This window comes from Galeopterus variegatus, unplaced genomic scaffold (assembly GCF_000696425.1).
Source record: "Galeopterus variegatus unplaced genomic scaffold, G_variegatus-3.0.2 Scaffold11797, whole genome shotgun sequence".
Taxonomy (NCBI): domain Eukaryota; kingdom Metazoa; phylum Chordata; class Mammalia; order Dermoptera; family Cynocephalidae; genus Galeopterus; species Galeopterus variegatus.
Genome location: NW_007737908.1, coordinates 1 through 9,263, shown reverse-complemented (window position 1 = coordinate 9,263; position 9,263 = coordinate 1).

Genomic DNA, 9,263 nt, shown 5'->3' with positions numbered 1-9,263 from the left:
AAGTAGAAAGTAAATATTTTTTCCCCATGACTCTTGGCTGCTCCAAACTACACTTTCTCTTGGCCTCATAGCTGGTCTAGACTGGGGTCTGTTTCTTCTTACCTACTGTTTCATGTCCCGTGAAAGAGCTAAGAAGTTGGATTTGGGGGATGTTTTGTCCACTTCTTTCCTATTTAATAATGTGTTCTATAGTGAATACCATATTTCTGATGTAGAAATGGGGAATGATTTTATTATCTGCTTGGTAAAGGGGCTTAGAAGATCAAGAGATCTGAGCATAGTTGGTGGAACTTTTGTGGGACTTGGGTATTTCCCAGGCATGTAATGTAGTTAACCAACCCTGGAACTAAGAGGTGATATCAATGAGGAAGGGATTTGAGGAAGAGTGAGAAAGTCCATTCCAGAAGGTTGGCATCACTCAGTTGTTCTTTGTCTACTTCTTCAGGAGCCCAAGTTTCTGTGCTATTAGAAAGTTGGGTCAGGGCCGGCCCGTGGCTCACTTGGGAGAGTGCGGTGCTGATAACACCAAGGCCACGGGTTCAGATCCCTATATAGGGATGGCCGGTTGGCTCACTTGGGGAGAGCGTGGTGCTGACAACACCAAGTCGAGGGTTAAGATCCCCTTACCGGTCATCTTTAAAAAAAAAAAAAAAGGAAGGAAGGAAAGAAAGAAATTTGGTTAAACTGTGGAAGAGGGTGAGTAGAGAAAAAGAAGATGTATTACTAAGGCAGAGGAGTGGAGTCCCCTCCTTCTCATTTATTTTTAATGGTCTGCTGAGCGCCTTCATCCCCTATAGATTGGAGACAATTGGATTTTTCTTTATTGTACTTCTTCCTTTTTCTCTTCTATACCAATGTATTTTGTCACTACATTTCTTAATTACAAAAATAGTATGGGGCCGGCTGGTTAGCTCAGTTGGTTAGAGTATGGTGCTGATAACACAAAGGTCCAGTGTTCAATACCTGTAATGGCCATATACAAACAAAGAAAAAGTTATATGTACATATTTTAAAATATTTAAGCTGTACAGAAGTGTAAAAAGTGTAAACTGTCCACATATACCTCACTCATTATATTTCATTTAGAAAGGTCAGAGATGAGAGACAGCAGATCAGACAAATCTTGCTTTGCTTTGGGGGATGTACCACCAAACTCTACAATTCTGTTTTCATGTTCTCACCAAACTCTGGTCTCCCATTCTTTCCATAGTTTTCCCTTCTGGGATGATATTGTTATTTATTGTGCTCCTTTCACAGTTCATTTTTTCTAACAAATTCAGACAAGCAAAGGGTTGTACTGTGGGTTATCATTCACACACACCCCAGTTGTGCACTGGGTATGCTAGGAAATACCCAAATATATGGACGAAACTTTTTTTCTCTTTTATGGGCAGGAAAGAAATATTAAAGTGAATCATTTTGTTTGGGACAATTATTGGCATCTCTACTAAAGTGAGGAATTTGAAACCTCTATCTTCTGGCTCATGATTTCTGCATGTTTACACTATTTGACTGTCCCTTTTTTTTTTGACCGGTAAGGGGATTGCAACCCTCAGCATGGTGTGCTCCACACCAAGCTCAGCCAGTGAGCGCACCGGCCATCCCTATATAGGATCCGAACCTGCGGCCTCGGTGCTTCCAGCACCTCACTCTCCCGAGTGAGCCACAGGGCCGGCCCTAACTGTCCCTCTCTTATCCCAGATGATGATGGTTCTCCTAAGAAGCCTCTATGTCTGTTCTATAGTGATGTGAGAAGCTCCCAAGTTTCTCTGTTTTTTTTTTTTTTTTTTCAAAAGATGACCGGTAAGGGGATCTTAACCCTTGACTTGGTGTTGTCAGCACCACACTCAGCCAGTGAGCGAACCGGTCATCCCTATATGGGATCCGAACCCGTGGCCTTGGTGTTATCAGCACCGCACTCTCCCGAGTGAGCCATGGGCCGGCCCCTTTCTCTGTATTTAAAATTGGTTTTCCTCTAAATCTCAGAGTCAGAGTACAGCTGAGGCATTTCATACTACCACCTTATCAAACGAATTTGTCCTTACTGGCTTTAGAGGTCCTCTAGTGTGCCCAGCCTTTGTACAGTGCCCATTAGAAACCTTGATTGTTGTCTCTCCAAGGAGCTATTCTCACCTGCAGAGCAAGTCCTAGAAAAATTGTGTAGGGCGGTATGTGTACGTTTGTGTTTTAATCTTCTCTAGTCTTTGCAATTTTTAAACCCTGGTTGTATCCTGTCCCTTTATTCTGTACACCTCTTTATGTTTTTTTACATTCCCCTTAATCAAAGCTTACCTTCAAGAAAGGATCTAGAATTGCTCCATATTAAGGTGTAAATAACACATAGTCACTTAAAGTATTAATGCTTCCAAGGATTATTGCATCTTAAGGAGTGGAATTATCAATACAGAATTTCAAACATAGACCTGGAGTTGCAAAAATATACAAGGGTACTTCAAAAAGCTCTTGGAAAAAAATAGAATTAAAAGGTAATAGGACTCTTTCCATGAGCTTTTTTGAAGTACCCTTATATTTTGAAAAGAGGGCTTTCCCATTGCCCTTGAAATCATACCTCATATCTTCTAACTCTTACTTTGCCTAGAAGCAAGGATTGTTCTTCTGTACTTTGCTTGTTTGTATGCACCAATATGAATTTGACTTCTGAGAAGGCGACACAGGCTAGGAGAAGCAAATGTATAGCCTGATCCCTTATTCTAAAGCATTTTAGATTGGAAAGTAACCAAAGTGTGAGACAGTGAATTTAAAATAAGGAAATATAGCAACCGTCTGGGAGGAAGGATACCATAAAACCCTACACATTACTCTCCTACTTCGCAGGAGTGTTTTAGGAAAGATTTAGTCATTGACTGAATAGTAACTGAGCTGAATAAGGAGCCACCCGGGTGAGCAAAATGTGTGCAGATTCCTGGGCAAGGTTGTAGCTTCTGTTTAGGGGCAGCGGGTGCCTTTTCAGAGTGTCTCCTCTCCTGGCTCTGTGGTTGTATGAAGTTTTTTAACTTGTTTTTTGTAAGTTCAGGAATTAAGAGAAAGATAATGACCCAAAGCTTTTTGACCACTTAACATCAACTGAAAATTCAGGGAACTTTGTTTTTAGCCACAGTTGCCATAGTGTTAGGGTGGGAGGGTCACATAGTGGGTGTGATTAGGCCATCTAAGGCATAGTAACCAGTGACAGGAAAAGCAGTTAGCCCATGTGAGTTGCAACAGTACCTTGTGGGCTGGGTCCCAAGGGGGCCCTACATCCAAGGGAGATCACAAAAGGGCCAAGGAGAAAATTGGTTCTCTGAGGCCTATTTAAAAAATAGGAATTTTTTGGGCCAGCCCGTGGCTCACTCGGTAGAGTGCAGTGCTGATAACACCAAGGCCATGGGTTCGGATCCCATATAGGGATGGCTGGTTCGCTCCCTGGGTGAGCGTGGTGCTGACAACACCAAGTCAAGGGTTAAGATCCCCTTACCGGTCATCTTTAAAAAAAAAAAAAAACAACCTCATATAATGTGATAAATTCTATGATAGAAATACAGTCTTAATACTGCTCTTATGGAACACTAGGGTTAGCAACAATGCATTCTGCTGGGGTGAGAGGGTAATTATGCAGTTTTACAGAGGTGGCATTTGAGGCTGGCCTTATGAGATACATTAGAATTTTGATAGGCAGACAAAGGGGAAAGGCATTCCAATCTGTCCTAGGTCAATAAATAAGGAATATGTACTACCATGCTGATAAGAGATAAGAATGCCTTCTGCCTTTTGGAGAAATATGAGAGAGGGTGGTGGAAGTGGAAGGACTCTCATTTAAGCCAGTGACTTATTGGGTTACATTGGATCAACACAATAAAAGAGCTGAGCCAAGTAGTAGAACTCTCAGTTTGAGATTTTAATGATTTGGGTCTAAACAAAGTTGGAGAGGAGATGAAGGTATTTACTGGCTTCTACCCTATCTTCCCTACTTAGTAAATCTTTCACATTAATCTCAAGGCCCACTGAATCCTGTAAAATTACTACTTCTTTCTCTATTGCCTCCCATTGAATTGCTTCTATTCCACCTCTCCTGGCGGGGGTTGGTCAAGGCCTTCTAGAGAGGAGTAGTAGATGAATTAATCCTTCTGTCAGAAGGATATGGGATTAGATCCCAGTTCCCAGGGAAGGTTGGTCTTCCTTACTTGTTTTTTAGTCCCAAAGCAAGTATTTACCTAAACTGAATAGAGGTAGAAACTCTATTCAGTCTAAACTCTTCTTCCTGTCCTGGTGCCCTTTTATAGAGTTCAGCATTTCCTGCTTCCTTAAGAGATATAGTGGTATAAAAGAGGCAGGAATACCTGACTAGAAGTCCTACATTTGCTATTTAGCAGCTGTGTGACAGCTGGCTGTAATGGTAACACCTGACAAGTTGACTGATTGTATGTATGTATGTATGTATGTATTTAATGTTATTTATTTTAAAAGATGACCGGTAAGGGGATCTTAACCCTTGACTTGGTGTTGTCAGTACCACACTCTCCCAAGTGAGCTAACCGGCCATCCCTATATGGGATCCTAACCCATGGCCTTGGTGTTATCAGCACTGCACTCTCCCGAGTGAGCCACAGGCTAGCCCAAGTTGACTGATTTTATATGCCTCGGTTTTCTCACTTGTAAAATACAGAGACTGGGCTAGATGACTCTAGACTGACTTGTATCTGCCTAACTGACCTTATAGGCCTGACATTAGGGACTGGGCTAGACTTCTGTGGCCGTATACTGGGAACTCAGTCTCTGTTGATAGGTGATAGATTTTTGGAGGCTTTATATGTAGTCGGTATAAATACTCAAAGCTAGCAAGTGGAAGGGGGCCTGAGGAATGGAGTCTTGCTGTAGCTGGAACTGGCAGGCTAAGAAATGTTTTCTGTTTTGCCTACTTTCCTGCACTGCTTGGAGAGCTGTCCATGCTAAAGAACACCCTGTATACCCATCCCTATACCCTTGTCACCTCTGGGCTGACCCATGATCAGGCCTCAATCCTCCCTAGTTAGTGGGTCCTTTGATAATCCATTCTTGTGGAGCTGTACTTCTAAGGGAAGTTATGATATCTTCTCTTCTGAGTTTTTTTTACCTCAGGTTTGAAGGTAATAATCACACCACTTGACTGGTTTGCCTTGGTTTGTTTGCCTTTGAATGGATCATTTGCCTATTGTCAACTCTTAGCAAAAAAATCATCACCAGAATAGGGAAGAAATCAATAGAATCTTATATGTATTATTTCATTTCTGTACCCCTGATCTTTTGAGAGTCTAGCTATTACATAAAAAAGGATAACTTTATAAACATGGTAAGATTAAAGATCAAGGCTCAGAGATAGGTAGCTCATCAATTACAAGGAACAGGGAAGGTAAGACCTATTCTTGAGGTTACATATTTAGGTGGTAGGTAGTCTTTTCGAACCAGTAGTTAATAATCTGTAACAATCCAAAGTTGCTTAGTAGCAAGAAACTTTGCTGACCGTGTATGGGCTCTGGCTTGACTTCCTGTCTGTGGGGGTTTAGTGACAAGGACTTTGCAACCCAAGTGTGTCCATGACTGTTTCCTATCTTCACACTCCCAAACCCTTACTGTTTTCCCAGGCCAAGAGGGATGTGTCTGGCCATGAGAATTCAGTCTTTTCTATCTCCCATGTTTTCTTATTGTAGAGTAGTAACATTGAGGCTTAAAGTTGTGTCCCTCAGAAGCACATGCTTTGAAGTAGATAAAAATGTGAGGGAATAAGTTGAAGAAACTAGTAACTTTTCCTGTTGTTTCTTTTTCTTTTTAAAGATGACCGATAAGGGGATCTTAAGCCTTGACTTGGTGTTGTCAGCACCACACTCTCCCAAGTGGGCCACGAGCCAGCCCTTCCTGTTGTTTCTTGAGAAGATAGTATATGTATGTCACCTGAAGGAAACTTGATCAGCTTATCATCTGTCTTTTTTTTTTCTCATTGTGTCATCTGTTTTGTGTTTTAAAGTTTAGAGTTATGATGGCCTATCCTCTTTCCCTATGAGACATTGTATATGAAGTACCACATAAATATGTTTTAGAAATAATTCACCCTCACAGATGCCTTAATAGAAGCAAGTTTCTTAAATGTACACAGAACTTCAGAAGTGAATTCAAATTCTGTTCTTTGCTACTTTTCACCAATCCCCTCCTCCCATAAAGGTCCTTATAGATAAGGAAGCTGAGGCTCAGAAAGACAAAGGGAGTGAATAGCCTAAGATCACAGAGAACAGAACTCAGGCTTGCCTGATTCCAAAGCCCTTACCACTATGCAGAACTGCCTCTGTCTAGGTTGGCTCTTCCCACTTTCATGATTGCTCTATAACTTTAGTAGCAGGAGGATCTGGCCAGTTAGCTCAGCTGGTGAGAGCAAGGAGCTGATAACACCAAGGTCCAGGGTTCTAAGATGCCCGTACCAGCCACCTGCCAAAAAAAAAAAATCTACTTTGGGAACTTTAGCAGTGTTGGGGAATCCTCTGACCTCTGGAGAGCTATATTTTTAGCCTTCATGTGAATTTCATGTAGAAGTGCTTTAGTAGTAACCAGTTGTAGACTGTCCAGAGACTACCTTCCATCTCTGCTAACTCATCTTTCAGTGTCAGGCCTCTCCAAAGCAGTGTTTTTTAAATGTTTTTGGACCCACAGTTTAAAAAAAAAAAATTTACATCATAACCCAGTGTGTATAAAATACATATACACACTGTGAAACGTTTTCACAAAATGATTCTTTTTTTTTTTAAAAAAGATGACCGGTAAGGGGATCTCAACCCTTGGCTTGGTGTTGTCAGCACAACGCTCAGCCAGCGAGGCAACCGGCCATTCCTATATGGGATCCGAACCCGGGGCCTTGGTGTTATCAGCACCGCACTCTCCCGAGTGAGCCACGGGCTGGCCCCACAAAATGATTCTTATGTTTACTGTTTGCAATGCACTTGATATTTCTTATTCTGTATCTTTTTTTTTTTTTTTTTTAAAGATGACCAGTAAGGGGATCTTAACCCTTGACTTGGTGTTGTCAGCACCACACTCACCCAGTGAGCTAATCAGCCATCTCTATATAGGAATCCGAACCCGTGGCCTTGGTGTTATCAGCACCACACTCTCCCGAGTGAGCCACAGGCTGGCCCCCATATCTGTGGATTCTTAGGACTCACTGGCCTAGGGAACTACAGAATATACCTAGTGGGATCACAATACTTTGTCACATTCCTCTGTATTAATCTAGACTACTTTGGGACTTTTGAGTTCTCACCTCCACCTTTTCCTTTGCTAACTTCCTCTTTACCCTTTTATTTTTTCTCTTTTTCTTTCTCTGTACCTCTTTTTAGGAATATATTGATAACAACTAATATTGATATATATATTTTTTTTGAGATATACTTTAATAACTTAATTTTTTTCTGTCACTAAAAGGAGAGCCATTAAATAACAATACCAAGCTATTATTTATTAGCACTATGCTAAATACATCTTTCACTTTATCCTCATAGCTACTCTAAGAGGATGGTATTTTTTCCATTTTTCAAACATAGAAGGTATGGCTCAAAAGAGGTAGAGAAATTTTGTTGATGTCATGTTAATAATGATTAGTAGCTTAATATTTATTGAGCACTTAGTTTATGTCAAATACCTATTTAAGTTTTTTGTGTGTATTATCTCATTTAACCCTTATAACAACCTTATGAAGTAAGTAGTCATAAGGTTATTATCCCATTTTACAGATGAGGAAACGAATGCACACATATATTTAGTAATTTATCCCAATGTTCACAACTAATAAGTAGAACTGGAAAATAAACCCAGAGAATTGGACTCCAGAGCCTTTGTTACTCTGTGTTACCTCCTATATGATTTTCTCTCTTTACTATCTAGTAATTGGGATTGCGTAGAATTTTTACCCTAATTTGACTCCAAAGCCACTCATTATAGTGACAAAAGTAATTTTTCCCACATAAGCCATAGACTTTGATGTCTGTAGAGTTACTAGGATCATCCTTGGAGAAGAGAAAGATTAATTTGAACAAATACAACTCAAGCAATGCTTAGGTTTTGGAGAGAGGTTTTTGCATGTTCTGTACATGCTAACCCTTTGAATTTCTTGGCTCCTAACTTTCACCTCAGAATCAGGATAATGAAATATATTCAGGTTTGGATGATTAGAATCTCAAAGTTCCAACTTTTCTCTCTCTGTCCCCTCCCCCGCCACCAGCTTTCTTAGCCCTCTTGGAAGGTAGAGGAGTTNTCTCTCTCTGTCCCCTCCCCCGCCACCAGCTTTCTTAGCCCTCTTGGAAGGTAGAGGAGTTGATTGAGTGTATTCTTTCATCAAATATTGATTCCTTGAAGACTTATTCCCTATACCATCCTCTGGAGGCTTCTGCATGTGTTTAGAAGGTATACCTTTCTCTGCCTCAATTTGGAGCACTACAGCTGTTAGGCCCCTTTGGTGTGGAGGGTAATCTAATCCCTAGGCACCACAAGACAGGTGCAAGTTGAGAGTAGGTCAAGCTTATTGACTTTTAGACTTGACAGACTTTCAGACATATAGGTGGCAGAAACAAAATGAAAGAGTTGATCCCGAATGTGATCTGTTGGTTGTGTTCCTTTCCTCACCTTTGACCAGAAATGAGAAAGGATAGATTTTTTAGCAATAGGACCCTGGTTAGATCTGAAATGTCTTGTCAAGAAGACTAGTCACATATGAGGGATACAGAACTAAAAGCTACCCTTAGGAGGGGTAACTCTTATCCCACACCCCTGAAGTGACTCATATTTTGAGAACTAAAAAAAGAAAGGGAGGGAAAAAGCACAGCACCAGGATACCAAGGAGATACTGAGGAACTAGGGTACCTGTGGGTGAATCTGAGTATTCTTCAGGCCAACTAAAAGTTGATCAATTTCCTGTGACCGAAAAAAAGCTTTGATGACCTGGTAGGGAATTAATGGGAGATTAAAAATTCTCAGTTTACAGTCTCTCCATTTCAGCTCCCTTGGCAGTTGGAGATTATGCTGTAGGGCAAACTATTTCAAAAGCAGTTCTTATTTTACTCTTCCCTAATTTTACCACTGAGTGTCAGCTACCTGGGACATTCTCAGAGGTGTAACCTTTCAATGGTAGATGATAACAAGAGCTAAGTCCTCATCGGAGCAAGGAAATGAAGAGATTCTGTCCTTCCTCTAAAAAGAGATTGCAGGGCCGAGCCCGTGGCGCACTCGGGAGAGTGCGGCGCTAGGAG